The sequence below is a fragment of the Oryctolagus cuniculus genome, chromosome 12, assembly GCF_051225735.1.
Source record: "Oryctolagus cuniculus isolate XC-2025 breed Fujian yellow rabbit chromosome 12, ASM5122573v1, whole genome shotgun sequence".
Lineage (NCBI taxonomy): Eukaryota > Metazoa > Chordata > Mammalia > Lagomorpha > Leporidae > Oryctolagus > Oryctolagus cuniculus.
In genome coordinates this window covers 50,040,615-50,056,752 of record NC_142878.1, presented here as the reverse complement: position 1 = coordinate 50,056,752, position 16,138 = coordinate 50,040,615, and the positions used below count along the sequence as shown (strand labels likewise).

General features: G+C 40.0%; 1 long non-coding RNA gene across 18 annotated transcripts in view; it reads left to right on the top strand.

The window, feature by feature from the left end:
- LOC103351184 (uncharacterized) overlaps positions 1-16,138 on the top strand; it is a 430,373-nt gene that overhangs the window by 154,391 nt on the left and 259,844 nt on the right. For 7 of the 18 annotated variants that reach the window (XR_016217472.1, XR_016217445.1, XR_016217444.1 and 4 more), the window contains 2 exons: positions 5,778-5,877; positions 6,253-6,640. The exons of 6 other annotated variants lie outside the window; for them this stretch is intronic. This is a non-coding gene — a long non-coding RNA (uncharacterized LOC103351184). Of the gene's footprint in view, positions 1-5,777; positions 5,878-6,252; positions 6,641-16,138 lie in introns of those variants that run through there. 5 more of the 18 variants (XR_016217467.1, XR_016217466.1, XR_016217447.1 and 2 more) reach the window with 3 other exon arrangements.

Sequence of the window (16,138 nt, the reverse complement as noted above, 5' to 3'; positions counted from 1 at the left end):
CTTTTTAATTTTTTTAATTTAATGAATGCATTTTTTCATAGATAAAACTTTAGGAATATACTGTTCCCCCCCCCCACAACTCCCATCCCACCCCCCTCTCCCTCTCCCTCTCCCATCTCCTTCTTCACTATGGTTCATTTTCAGTTTGACTTTATATACAGAGGACAAACTCCATGCTAAGCATAGACTTCAACAATTTGCACCCATGCATACACACAACATATAGAGTTTGGGAACAAAATTTGCAGTTGATTCTCACAGTACAATTCATTAGGGACAGAGGTCCTATATGGGGAGTAAGTGCACAATGACTTCTGTTGTTCCTTTAACAATTAACACTCTTATTTGTGATGTCAGTGATCACCTGAGGCTCTTGCCATGAACAAGTCTATGTAAGCCTTTTGTGACCATAGACTCTATCAGTATTTGGACACAGACATAGCAAAGTGGACATTCTCTCCTCTCTTCTGAGAAGTGCATCCTTCTTTGACTCTTTCCACTGAAGTGTCTCAGGGATCCTCCATATAGGATATTTTTTTGCCACAGAGTCTTGGCCTTTCATGCCTGAAATGCTCTTTCAGGCCTTCCAGCCAGACCAGGACGGCTCAAGGGTTGATTCTGAGGTCAGAGTGTTACTTACAGTGAATGTCACTCTAGGAGTCTGCTGTGTGGACTGCTTCCCATATTGGACTTTCCTTCCTTTTTATTCTATTACCAGGTACTTGATGTTATTTATATGATCACTTTTACACTTAAACCCACCTATATAGTGCTTGCTGTGGCAGCACATATACTAAAATTGGAATGAAACCCATCTGTATATTGACTTTGACATTTAATATGATTTTAACAGTTAAGATGGCCTTTAAGCCACCAATTTTCATGGGTTTGGAGTCCCATGACAAGTTTTTAGGCTGTACCCTTAGAAGTACCTGTCTGGTTCTTAAATGCTTCAAATTCTGTGTCACTTATCTATCTACTGCCTCTGCTAGACTCTTGGATACGTTTTCCTTCTGGCCCATGTAGCCTTTTGTTTACTACATATTGGGGGGTGGTGGTGATGAACTACCTGCCTGGTCATCTGATTATCTCTTCCTTCCGGGGTGAAGATTCCGTGTTCATATGCTTATGGCAGTCTTTTCCTAAAGATTGTTTTTGGGTGCTTTGCTTATTACCGGCATTGCTCCAGTGGGTCTCTGACTCCCAACTGGGATGGGCTACCTGGTCACCCAGATTAGTGTCTCTCACTCTACTGCAGACATGCTGCAGCTGAACTTAGTACATTGGGTATTAAAAAACAAGGAAGCAAGACTGTTTCAGTATAGTAATTAAACAAAGCTAAAACAAATTGAGTAAGAAATGGTTTCTTAATCATTAAAGCTGGTGCTTATTAAAGGAAAAGAGTAGATATATGAAAATTTACTTTAAAAATCTGAATTATCTGAGCCTTTGAGGCAAAGTCTTTGGAAACTGATGGCAGTAGATTTTTATTATGGTTAATTTCCCTTCTGAACTTTTGGATTTATTCTTCCTTGATATGGAAATATCATTAGCATTACTCCTAAGCTGATCAGCCATAATTAGGATAATTTTTTTGCCTCACAAATGAAATGAAAAGGGAGTTTTTTTCTACCTAGGATAATTGGGCAAAAAAAAATATGAACACTGAGTAGAATGGAAAAAAAAGTATTAAGAATAAATATATGTAGGGAAGCAAAACTAACAGCCTGGTGGGGAGATAGAATTAGCAGGTTATCCACCTAAATACTGTTATTACTATTTGGCAAGAAGACATTTTCATTCACTTAATGTATGCTTGTGTCACAGAAGTCAGAACACAGAGGGATAATTAATGACTGTGAGTCTCGTTATATCGTTAATTGACATCACATCAAAAACTTGTGGAAAAATGGAACTGAAAGACGATGCATTTATTTTGGGGCAAGAACTTTGAAATCCATGCACTTTTTCATATTAGAGATTTTCCATAAACTTTTAGAAGATCACTCATACTCCAAGCAATTCAGCTGCCTTCTTCAAAAACACTGAGGGTTTTGTTTTTCGTGCCCCTTTCCAGAGATATCACAGGAATTTACAAGCCTCTTTATGCCTATGTTCATTAGTACATACATTTATATAATGTGAATTAATTTGGATAGGCTTGTTTTCAAGTGACATCGAAATCCTTGAGGGACAGGATGTTCTTGTCAAGATGTTTGGTAAGACAGTGGTGTCAAGCTTTATAAACTTCATTAGAAATATATTTCCTTGTTGTCCCATCTCTCAGTTGTGGCCATGTGTCATCATTACTGTGAATAACATCAGTAATGTGATGATTTGGTTGACCTTATTTATATCTACCTGTTCCTTCTAGAGGGCTGGCTGGCTAGTGATGTGGTGCCTTACCCATCCTTAGCCAAGAATTTCTGATGTGTTCTAATCTAAGCTGCTTTCCCTCTGTATATGGAACACAGTGGTTATCCTGGGATTCTTCCTAGTATTCCTAGAGATTCTTGTCATTGCTCTCTTTGGTTGGATGCATTGTTTCTTATGCTTCCTATATTGTTTCTTAGTTTACTTTCACATTTTGGAGGAAAATGGCTACCAATGATTTCCTAAGAAGGGTGTGTGACAGATAAACTTGTGTATCTATAAAAGTTCTTAATTTGCTTTTCTACCTGTTAATAATTTAATGTGCATAGGAATCATTTCCTTTCAGAATTTTGGAGCTGTCACTTTATTATTTTTCAGTTTCCAGTGATACTGATAAGTCACATGCCATTCTGAAGCCTAATTTCCTACATACTTTTTCTTCTTTCTCTTTGTCTTCTCTCTCTCCCTCTCTCCCTCCCTCCCTCCCACTTCCTTCCTGTCCCTGCCTCTCCCTCCTTCTCCCTCCCTCTCTCCCCCTCCCTCTCTCTCTCCCTGTCTCGCTCCCTCACCCTCTCTCTCTCCCTGTCTCGCTCCCTCACCCTCTCTCTCTCCCTGTCTCGCTCCCTCTCTCTCTCTGCCTCTCTTTGCCTCTCTCCCTCTCTCCCTCTCTCCCTCACCTTTCTGGAATGAGGAAAAGAGGGAAGAAGCGTGGGGGCGAGGAGAGAATGCAAGAGAAGAACACTCTCTCTGCTGGTTCACTTGCTAGTTATTTCTCAAATGCCTGCAGAAGCTAGGATTAGGTTGGGCTGAAACCTGGAGCCAGGAACTCAATCTGGGTCTCCCATGTGGGTGGCAGGGGACCAGTTACTGGAATTATCATCACTGCCTCCTAGGATCTGCAATAGCAGAAAGTTAGATGGTGCCAGAGCTGAAGGTTGAACCCAGGTACTACAGTATGGGATGTGAGAGTCTGAACCAGTGTCTTAACCACGAGTCTAAATGCCTACCCCATCATTCTCCAGTTTTTTAATTTTGAAAAGCTTTCAGGATCTTCTCTATGTCCTCAGTGTTTTTGAAATTTAACACTTGATGAGTTCTTTTCCATTACCCTTCAATATTAGTATGGGGAATGCTCTTGAGTTATTTCATCTATGATATTTTTCCTTATTCAGATTATCCTAACACTTGGATGCCATACTTCCTTGTTTTTCCTTAAATTTTCTTTTCTGTTTTTCTAATTTGTAGAATTTTTTTAAATTGCAAAGCATTTTATAGATTTAAAATCTCATGATAGTCTCTTTTTTCCTGAGGACTACTAAATATGATCTTTTTAAAAAACTTTTATTTAATAAATATAAATTTCAGAAGTACAGCTTTTGGATTACAGTGGCTTTTCTCCACATAACCTCCCTACCACTCGCAACCATCCCATCTCCCGCTCCCTCTCCCATTCCATTCGCATCAAGATTCATTTTCAATTATCTTTATATACAGGAGATCAATTTAGCATATATTAAGTAAAGATTTCAACAGTTTGCACCCACACAGAAACACAAAGTATAAAGTACTGTTTGAGTACTAGTTATAGCATTAAATCACATTGTACAACACATTAAGGACAGAGATCCTACGTGGGGAGTAAGTGCACAGTGACTCCTGTTGTTGACTTAACAATTGACACTGTTGTTTATGGTGTCAGTAATCACCTTGGGCTCTTGTCATGTTCTCTCCTCCCTTCAGAGAAAGGTACCTCCTTTGATGGCCCGTTCTTTCCACTGGGATGTCATTCATAGAGATCTTTCATTTAGGTTTTTTTTTTTTTTTTTTTTTTTGTAGCCAGAGTGTCTTGGCTTTCCATGCCTGAAATACTCTCATGGGCTTTACTAAAGATAATCTTTATGAGCTTTTTTCTACCTGCAAAATCCTTGTTTTACCATTACTTTTTTCTTCATTGTTAACTAACTTCTCTCATGTTTGTTGCCCTTGGTTGTCTACTTGGATTGCAGTAATAACCTAAAACTAACATGGGATGTGAGAATTTCACTGAAGGACAGTTGATATTCTTTACTTGTTACTGCATTCTCTGAGGTTACTCAAGTTTCCTGAGCTCTTGGGTTGGGGTGCAAGTCTTGCTTCTAGAGCTGTGAGAAAGGGCAGTAGCTGAAGGTGACTTAGCATAAAACACTTGCTATAAATTCCCCCTTTATGTATGGTATCTGATTTTTCAATTATGCCTGGGTCAGTCCTTGGTTCAGAAACCCTGCTTTACCTTTCCAAAGACAAAACTAGGTTTCCACTGGTGTAGGAGAAATACAGTTACTTTCCAGCATGCTGTGGGGAGCAGTATTTGCCACCCACACATTTATAATGAAATTTCCTTCTTTAGCCCCTTTGTCTTCATTGTTCTTTGATTTCATAGGTAACTGGAATTTATAGTTTAAATTAGGTTATTTGTCAGTTTTTGCCATTGTTGGCTTCAGATATACCTGCCTTGGGTCTGTGAGTTAGTTTACTCTCAATCTGATTTGTATTTTCCAAGATTTTGTTATTTTCCCTAATATTCCTGTTTTTGTGGATTTATATATTTTTTTTAAGAAAAACTATTTAGTGATGCTGGATGCTGAAGTGGAATTGTGTATATGCATTAAATCTTCCATTTTAATGGGAAATCCCCTTAATAGTTCTTTTGAGTAGTAGACTCATACATGATTTTTAACATTTAAAAAGTCCTTTAAAAGAACACATTTTATGTTACATTTATTTTGTAGCTTAAATTTGCACATGCATATTCTGAATTTTGTTAGAAGCTTACTTTGGTTGTGTATTGGATTTTTTTTTTTTTTAGCCAATCATTTTGAAAATTCCAAAATTTCCTGGCCCTCACAGTTAGAAATTGCTTGAGCTAAAATAATTACGTGAAATGAAAGGACAGAATCACTACATGTCGCAAGCACTAGATGGTGCTGTTGACCAAGGCCAGCTTGGTGGTGGTTTAGCTTTCAGGGAGAGGTGGCCAATGGTGGGGGAATGGGGTGGGATGGTATTTCTAGATCTGTAAGGGTTAAGCACCATCATATAATTTTCCATTTGCCTTACCTGTGTGCACTTGGTATGTTTAATTTGGTATGTTTGGATTCATAGGAGCTTTGTGGCAATTTTTCAGTTGGGGCTTGTTTCAGGTATTTTGGGATTTTGCCTTGAAGGTAAAGAAGTCTAGCTGATTTGAATGATATATTTATTCAGCAGGAAGCTTATTGAATGTGTTCAGGAAGGTTACTTTTGATTAATTGTGGTAATAATGAGTGAGGAAGTAAAAGCTGGTATAAACCCACCCCTTATTCTAAAATTTCATTGGTAGAAGTCTGGTGTTTTCTTCCTTGATGTTTTATTCATTTCTACTGCAGAGACCATGTAGTTCTTGAACTGCACAATAACTGAAGAGTACAGAAGGTGAAGAAAATACAAGCAATGCAACTAGCTGGTGCTAAGTATTCCCCGAAGCAGGTATCCTTGATAAGAGACTTCAGGGTTGGGGCACCAGACTGGTGACTGTCTTTACGAATATAATACTTTTCATTTTTTCTAAATATTTGTTTTTAAAAGTTACATTTTTAAAAGACAGCTCTTGGTACTCATTTTCTACTAGTTTCCATATGATTAAATACTGATCTAATTGTAAACTAATAGTGATTTTATATATGAATCTGTATAAGATCCTTGAAAGGGTTTAGTAACTGATTTAAAAAAAACCCTGAGATTAAGAATTGAGACTCTTCAATAGATATTGATGAAAAACACTTCCTATGGAATAGTGGAGTTTTCTGAATTTCAGTATCTGCTGTGCTTTTCCATTTCTTTGACCCCTTGATGCCTTTGCAGGAGAATGAGCTAACTTAGCTAATGAGAAACATTTACCAAAAGGAGTGGAGAGCAGACAGCATGAAAAGAAGATTGGGAACATACAGACCATGTGACACATGAATGAATTAAGACAACAGTGAAAATTTTAATTTGTGCTTGTATACTTTATTGAAACTATGATCTTATGACTTTATTATTTCCTTTTTCAGGTTGTCTTTTAAAAATTTCTTTAAAATTTTAACATTAACAACTTTTAACTTTTCACTGTAGTAATTTCAGATAGATGCTATTTTTCTTAAACTGGGATATTAATATCACAAAATGCAGAATTCATGACAGTCACAAAGTGGGGGATAGATTGTCATGTACAGTGAGACAATATTTATAGCTATACCAAACAATATGGTATCCATTCAATTTTATAATCTCTCTATATTAACTTCCATAAATAAAACAGGAGATACTTGTCTTTCTGGACCTGGCTTATTTCACTTAGCATAATCATCTCCAGTTCCATCCATTTTGTTGCAAACGTCAAGATTTCATCCTTTTTATGAGTCATGTGTATATGAATTTTTTGTCATGTAAATATACCACCATTTCTCTATCCAGTAATCAGTTGATGGACATCTAGATGTCTTTCACATACATAATGAAAATTAAGAATGAAATGATGGCTGGAAGCTAACTGCCCAAAATGAATGAGGTTGAAGGGATAAGATAAATATTTCCTCAGTATTTCTCTCTTGGTAAGGCTTAAGGAAATGAGAACCAGGGAGAAATGCAAACAACATATTTGGCCTCTGATGTTATTATGTAGTTATTTGCAGACTATGCAGTTGTGCTTCAAGATGCAAAGTTTTGTCCCCAAAATATCACCACTAGTTGACAGATAGGTTTTTTCTTTTAACTATTTATTTATTTATTTGAAAGAGTTGGAGATCTTCCATCTGCTAGTTCATTTCACTAATTGACTGCAAGAGCCTGGGCTGAGCCAGGCTGAAGCCAGGAACCAGGAGCTTCACCCAGATCTCCCATGTGGATAGCAAGTGGCCAACCACTTGGGCCATCTTCTGCTTTTCCTAGGCCATTAGTAGAGAGCTGGATGGGAAGTGGAGCAACTGGAACACCAACCAGGTGTCACAGGCGACGTCTTTATCAGCTACACCATAATGCTGGCTCCTGGTACAAATGCTTGAAGACTGAGAGCAACAGAAAACCGAGTCTGTAGATGCATATATGAGATATAAATAGTCACAAATCAGAGGGTAGAACAACAGAAAAGTCTGCGTCATTGATCCCTGAGGTGTTTTTTTTTTTTTTTTTTTTGACAGGCAGAGTGGACAGTGAGAGAGACAGAGAGAAAGGTCTTCCTTTCTGTGGCCGGCACAGCGCTGATCTGAAGCCAGGAGCCAGGTGCTTCTCCTGGTCTCCCATGGGGTGCAGGGCCCAAGCACCTGGGCCATCTTCCACTGCACTCCCAGGCCACAGCAGAGAGCTGGCCTGGAAGAGGGGCAACCGGGACAGAATCCAGTGCCCCGACCGGGACTAGAACCTGGTGGGCCAGTGCCGCAGGCAGAGGATTAACCTATTGAGCCGCGGTGCCGGCTGATCCCTGAGGTTTTTTAGTTTTTAAAAATTCTAATTCTTCATTTCTGTATATTATTCTGTTACTTCTGGGATACTACTTTATCTTTGAACCATTTTATGGAAACTTTGACTTCTGATATTTTTTTTTTCAAGAGCCTTGTTCAGAATTTTTCCAAGTGTGTACTTATTTTATTCAAATACATAAATAAGGGTATTTTTACTTAAAACTTTTCTTTTGAATCCCTGTAGTATCTCTCTCTCCACCCGAATTTCACTTTTAAAAAGATTTATTTGAGAGGCAGAGAGAAATCTTCCATCCACTGGTTCACTCCCCAGATAGCTGCAGTGGCTGGAACTGTGCCTATCTGTGCCTATCCGAAGCAAGAAGCCAGGAGCTTCTTCTGGGTCTCACACGCGGGTGAGACCCGAGTGTCAGGCAGTGGCTTTACCTGCTTTGCCACAGCACTGGCCCCTGAATTTAATTTTTTGCCATTTGTGTTAACTTGGACTTTATATTTTCTTACTTTACTCACTATTGTGCATATTGTGTATCTAAAATCTTGTTTAATCATTTCTACAGTCTTATAAAGTAGAAATCTTATCCTGTTTTACAGATATGACTGTCAAGCTACAGAAAGGGTAATCTGTCTGTGGTCACACACTTAGTAAGTGTAGGAGTCAGGATGTGAACCTAGGCCGTGTCACACATCTGTGTCTTGTCCACCCATCGCTATTTTAGAGTAAGGCACTAAACACTGAGGGAACTCTGCATGGCTGGGGCCTCTGACAGGACAGGATCCAGGTGACTGCTGATGGGCCCTGCCATGCTGGCGGCTGTAGATGTTTTGCAGGAGAGAAACCCTCTGCTCTCCTGGGTTGAGGGGTTGTGAGTCTGGGCAGGAGAATGGCATCTTCATTTTGAGTGGCCAGATGATTTCAACTTCTCCCCATCCCACTACTGCCCCGCCATAAATTTGAAGCCTCTCTGCATCAATTTTTTCTGGAACATAAAACATCTCATCGTGTCATAGGAGTTGTCACCTGACCACATAGGATGGGAGAGAACTAGCCTATATGGAGAGTCAGTTTCTCTCTCACTCTCTCACTCTCTCATTTATTTGAAAGCATTACAAAGAGAGGGAAAGATATATCATCTGCTGATTCACTCCTTAAATGGCTGTAGTGGCTGGGGTTAGGCCAAGGTGGAAGCCAGGAGTTTCCTCTGTGTCACCCATGTCGGTGACAGGGTCTCAAGAGCTTGGACCATCTTCTGTTGTTTTTTCCAGGGCTATTGGTAGGGAGCTGGATTAGAAGTGGAGCAGCTGGGACTCAAGCCAACACCCATATGCAGTGCTGGCATTGCAGGCAGTGGCTTTACCTGCTACACCACAGCACTGGCCTTTGGTGATACTCTTGACTTGTTTTCCCACTCCTTCCTCACATTGCCTTTGGAGGTGTCTGCTATTTGTTTCCCGAGTCTACTCCTGCTCCATGTTGTGACTGATGCATCAGTTTCCTACTGCTCTTTTGACAAATTGCTGCAAACTTAGTGGCTCAACAAAACACATTTATTATCTTACAATTCTGGTCACTGGAAGTCAGGAATGAATCAGCATGGAACTAAAGTCGTGAGTTGGCAGGGCTGGGTTCCTCTGATAGCTCCAGAGGAGAAGGTTTCCTTGCCTTTCCTGACTTCCCAGTCTGGCCTGCATTTCTGGGCTTAGATCCCACACCATTCCTACCTCTACTTCTCTGATTTCTACCCTCCTTTGATTTTAATGCTTGTATCCTCCTCTTTGATGACTCTGTTGAGCCTATACATACACTTATTATAGGATGCCAATCTCAAGATCCCACTTCATCAGACCTGCAGGGTTCTATCTGCCATGGATCTATATCTGCAGATAAAACATGTTCACAGTGCCAAGAATTGACATTTGGAGGCTTTGGCAGACACTAGTTGGCCTTACCCACTTGACTTGTTTCTCACTGACTTTCTCTTTTGGAGCCAATTTGATTGCAGTTTTGCATCTCTACAGTCAATTCCATCTTCTGTGTGCTTTTCATCTTCACAATGGTTTTGACATGTCTAGGCTGCACCATCTCCTCTTCCATTCCCTCTTGTGTGGGTTTTATACCTCTTATACCTCTTTTATTGTCTATTCTGCAGTATGTTAAACTGCCAGTTTTAACTGGACATTCTTACTTTACACATCTGAAATCCCAGATTGAGAATGTCTTAGTCCACTTTTTTTTTTTTTTTTTTTTTGACAGGCAGAGTGGACAGTGAGAGAGAGAGAGAGAGAGAAAGGTCTTCCTTTGCCGTTGGTTCACCCTCCAGTGGCAGCTGCGGCCGGCGCACTGCGCTGATCCGATGGCAGGAGCCAGGTACTTATCCTGGTCTCCCATGGGGTGCAGGGCCCAAGCACTTGGGCCATCCTCCACTGCACTCCCTGGCCACAGCAGAGAGCTGGCCTGGAAGAGGGGCAACCGGGACAGAATCCAGCTCCCTGACCGGGACTAGAACCTGGTGTGCCGGCGCCGCAAGGCGGAGGATTAGCTTAGTGAGCCACGGTGCCGGCAAGAAGGTCTTAGTCCACTTGTATCGCTATAAGAATATACCAGAGACTGGTATATTATAAAGAACAGCAGTGTATTTTTCTAACAGTTCTGGAAGCTGCAAAGTCCCAGGTCAAAGTGCTGGCAGGTTTGGTGTCTGATAAGAGGAGAAATACTGTTTGTTCACAGAGTAGATGGTGAAAGGGCAAGGAAAGACAACCTGTTTGAAACATCCTGGGCCTGCTGGTGTGGTGTGTCGCTCCCCCATTTGTGGAGGAACGACACTGGACCCTGTGCTGTTCCTTTTGCCCAGCCCTTCCCGGGTTAGCTGCTGGTCCTTCCCGGGTTTGCTGCCGGCCCCCTGCCTCCGCGGAGGGGCGGCACACCGCCTGCCGGCTCTCTCAGGAGTTGCTCAGATGTTCCTCGGATGTTCCCCGGTGCATATTGTCTCCTCCTTTATAGTCCTCTTCCACCAATCCATGCTCTGCTGCCCACACGCCGAGCACGCTGCTCTCCTCCAATCAGGAGCAGGATCAGCTCCTGCAGCTCATCAGTCGAATTGGCGAGGCAGCTGCGTAGAAGTTGTTTGCTCGCTCTCAGCGCCATATTGTGGGAGAGCAGATGCATAGAATTAGTCTTAGCAGTTCCAGTAATTTAGTCTAGTCTCAGTTGCTCCCCACCGTGGTGGAGCTGGTAAAGCCACTGCCTGCAATGCTGGCATCTGATATGGGTGCCAGTATGGGTCCCAGCTGCTTCACTTCCAATCCAGGTTCCCTGTAATGGCCTGGGAAAAGCAGTGGAAGATGGCCCAAGTGCATGGACCCCTGCCACCCGTGTGGGAGGCCTGGAAGACGTTCTTGGCTTCTTGGCTCAATGGCCTGGCCCAGCTCTGGCCATTGTGGTCATCTGGGTTATAACCCAGTGAATGGAAAATTTCTCTGTCTCTGTCTCTTCATCTCTCGCTGTAACTCTTTCTTAATTTTTAAACTTTTTAAAAGACTTTATTTAAAACTGCCTTTATAAGGGACTTAATCTCATTCACAAGGATTCCATATCCTAACTACTCCATATCCTCACTATTGCCTAGAGACTCCATCCCTTCTTACTAGCACATTGAGCACATCTGAATTTTAGAGGGAACATATTCAAACTATTAAAAATGATTTTCCCAAAGTCATAAAGATGATTAGTGGAAGAAATGAATCTTTATTGAAGAACAGAAGAAATTCCGATAATATAAAGAAAATGGACTTTCAAAGTTGAAGTAAAACACTGGAAAGCCACCATACTAGTTCCTATTGACAGGTTTAGGTGTTTTTCCTCATCAGGAGGTTTTCAAAGGTGCCTTTTGTTATCACTTCAAAGATTTGAATTTTGTTCATGTCTCATAGAACTACTGTGAGAGTTAAAGATGAAAGTTTCTTTGAAAGACTTACTGGAGTGCTTCCATAAAAATAAAACATTGTATTGGTAAAAATTAATATCCTCTCAATGTTCATTTGTAAAGAACCTTAGAAAACTGAGTCACATATGTACAACAAATAATGAGCAATTCAATTTAATTACTAGGATATTATCTGCAACACTATGGTCTATATTTTATGTCTATAATTGACCAAATTATCTATTCCATAACTCCAGAAATAAACTAAGCTATAACTGAAGAGAAAGAAACCTATAAAGGAGGAAAAAGAAAAATAAAGCATTTCTAGATGTGTTTACTTTGTTATGTTATAAAATTTTGTTGCCAGGCAGACAATGCCATTATAATTGAGTGTGTAGAATCCTAAATACCACCTACTAGGTTTCCCTCTTTCATGTGCTTTTAAATCCTCCCAGGAAGTGGAAGACTTGTGTTTTTTATGTTTAGGGATTTGTAAAAAACTGGTAAAGCCAAAACCAGAGGCAGTTCTCACTTTTAAGGATTGGGAGACAGGGATAGATCTAGAGATAGACAAGGACACACGTACACATGCATATAATGGAGCTGTTAAGGAGCGCTGGCTATTAAAAATTTTCTATTTAAAAAATTTCACTAAATTGCCCTTACTTGTTTCTTATTTGTGGAAGACAGTATATTGAGAGTAAAAAATACATTGATGTCGTGACTTGGTATATAGTTGCAAATATTGCTTCACTGAATTATACAATGTACATAACAATATACCCTTCTTAATGCTATAATCACCATAATTAATCATATATTTTGTGGTATTAATACCGTTGTTTTTAATAAAAATAGTATATGCATATGATAGCTACATGTGAAATGAATGTGGCCAATTTTTCAAGTTGTTAAATTATTTTAGAAACTGTTTGCTTTTACAAGTCTACACTAGTTTCATTAGAGATACTTCTCAAAGATTCCTTTACTCTTCCTTTCTCTTCTCTATTGGGCATTCTTATATTGTGTGAAATATTTTTCTGAAGTTTGTGGTTCATAGTGCAACTGATCATTCAATGTGGGGAAGGCAGGGACATCCTGGGATTAAAGGAGAGTTACCTCCTGAGCCAAGAATTTAGTGACTTACTAAAAACATATTCCATGGCTTTTACTATATGGCCATAGATTACTACTAGTCACCTAACCCCTATCTTATCACAGAAAGATTTAGTGCTAAAAAGGTGCTAAAATGACTCTAGGTTTCAAATTTATTTGTGCATTGAGCCTCTAATTCTTAAAAATTTAACTTTAGCTTATGATTTTTAGGGTTATGGTTAGTCTTAGGGTTTGGGTTAGGGTTAGGGTTAGCCTTCAAGTTAAGGTTGGGCTAGGGGGTAGGGCTAGGTCTTGGGTTAGGTTTAGGGTTAGCATTACAGCTAGAGTTAGGGTCAGGTTTAGGGCTAGGATTAGGGTAAGGGTTAGGTCTAGGACTAGAGTAAGGGTCAGGGGTAGTGGTAGGGCTACTGTTAGGGATAAGGTGAGGGTTGAGGTTAGGAGGAGTATGGTTAGGGTTAGGATTAGCTTTATAATTAGGGTTAGGTTTAGGATTATTGTTAGTGCTAGGGTTAGGTTTGGGGTTAGGGCAAGTGTTAGGGTTACAGTTAGGCCTAGGGATATGGCTAAGGCTAGGATTAACATTAGGGTTAGGGCTAGCCCAAATAGATGAAGCTAAGGCCTGCTATTCTCACCATTTTTCCTCATTAGGATCATTGTTTTCAGTTGTGCCAGTCTTGTTACTATAATCAAATTTCTACAAAACTGAGTAATGATATAATGTATAATGGTACCCTTGAAAAGGAAAAGCTAGTTTTTCATGGGATGCCTTGATAAGTTTTAGATTTATCTGAAGTCATGGCCAAAAGATACAAATCTGATAGTGGGACACTCTTACCCTTGAGATTTCAAATGATGACGTTCCTAAGTTGTTTTAGATGATATCTTGAACACATAGATTTCCTAATTTAGCTGTCTTAGAACAAAAAAAATCACATTACTACAGCTATTTCAATAGATTTCCTTGGGAAGATATTGGAATTTTTTACCAAATATTATCTTCAGGGATGCCTGATGATCCCAGAGTTATTACAGTTTTTTTCTCTTTAAAAGGATTTATTTATTTGAAAGAGTGACAGGGAGGGTTGGAGGGAGAGAGAGATCAACCTTCTGTCTTTCAGTTCATTTCCTCAAATGCCTGCAAAGCCAGGGCCCAGCCAGGACAAAACCATCAGTCAGGAACTCCATCCAGTCCTCCCACATGAGTGGAAGGAAATCAAGTACTTAGGATGTCATCTGCTGCCTCCCAAGCATATTAGTAGGAAGCTGGATCAGAAGAGAAATTTGCTCCGAGAGTTAAGATCTGGGATGCATGCATACCAAATGGCAGCTTAACCTGCTCTGTCACAACTGCCCCTTTATCTTTTCTTATTGTTTACTCTGTTTCTTAAAATCATGTCTTTCTCCTTCCTTCCCTGTGATTCCTTACACACACAGCTGAGCTGTCAACTTGGTCATAAAGCTTTTCTGGCATGATGGGAAAGACCTTAGATATTTCTGTTTCTGGATAAAGGAAAAAGCACCTTGGCATTAATTCTCACTGCTTTCATGTTACCTTCTGAAGCAACCTTGCATAACTCTCATGGTTGATTCAATTCTTTGGTCTCATCTGTCCACCTCTGGGTGAATCTTTGTTGTCCTGTGTGTTAATCCATCTGGCATACATTTTCTTTTGTGACTCTATGCTAAAGTGGTTCTGGAGGATGGAGGCAGTTTTGCGTCTTGGAATCTTCAAGGAACCCTGAAACAATCTGGAATGTAATGGTCCCCGGAGCTGCCTTTCCCTCCTCTCATCAAGAACACTCAAGGGGAGTTCATGTAGCAAGCAAATTCTTACTGCTGTGTGTATATTTTATTCAATGGGTAACTATCCATTGGATTTAATTTTCTAACCTGTTAGCCACCAAAATACAGTAAGATAGGAATATGTTCTAGTCTTCAGTATCACAATAGGATGACTGTAATTTACAACTATGCATTTTATAAAGAACTAGAAGAGAGGAGTTTTAAGGTTTTTAACACAAATGATAAGTGTTTGAAGAGATGGAAATAATTACTGATCATTATAAATTGCATATGTCATTGAATTATCATACTATACTTCATAAATAAGTGCAATTATAATAAATCAAGTTTGAAGGAACGGTACCCATAACATAGACATTGTGATGGAACAAAGGAATCTTGATGAAAAGCTAGGCAGGAAGCTGTGGTAAGAGGGCACCAGGGGTAGGGGAGGTGGGGAGGGTGGATATGGTGGAAGAGGGATGGAAAAGAGGTAAGAGGGCACCGAGATTAGTGGAGAAATGCTCAGCATAGATAATCACCATTCATTTGCTTAGGGCTCTCCTAGTTTTGGGAGGAAAGTATTGGGATCTGTGTACTATTTGTGAAAGCTAAAACTATTTGTAACCAAGAGGCTCTATTGTGGCAAATATAGATTATATTTTTAATCTTTCAAGAAGATTTGAATTTGTAAAGAGGAAAGGAAATGAAGGCTTTTTTTCCTTCCTAAGTAGTGTGAGAGTTAAGGGTTTCTTTGTATTTGAAGTCTTTAGCTGCAAGACTCGGGAAAAGATTGAGATTGTGTGTGGAGGACCCTGAGAGTTGAGCCACCTGCCATTTACCTGATGATATTCTCTGGTTGTCTTCCTGTCCAACTAGTGCCAGCCCTTGAAAACACTGTTAGGGAGATACTGTCAAACACCCAAAGAAATGTGCAAAAGCAGAGTTTGAAGAAATAATGGTTGAAAGCTTCCAAAATTTGACACAAGATACAAATGTATAGATTGAGAAACTCCACACTTCAAAGAGGGTAAACTTAAATCTACTTTGGTTTTCCCATAATCGAAATATGGGAAATCAAAATCAAAGAATAACAAAAAGAAAAGGCATTGAAAGGTAGGGTTTGTGGTGCAATGAATTAAGCCTTTGTTTAGGTCACCTGCATCCCACATCAGTGTCTGGGTTTGAGTTCCATCTATGTTTCTTGTCCAACTTCCTGCTAATGCACCTGGGAGGGAGCTGAGCCCCTGCCACTCATGTGGGAGATGAAGATGGAGTTCCTAGCTCCTGTGTTTAGCCTGGGCCAACTTTGACTGTAATGGGCATTTGGGGGAGTGAATCAGTGAATGAGATACTCTCATTCTCTGCCTCTGTCTCTGTCTCTCTCTCTCTCATTCTGCCTTTCAAATACATAAGTAGATCTGTAAATACAACCAAAAGTTTAGTTTCCTGAACAACTGATTGAAACAACAT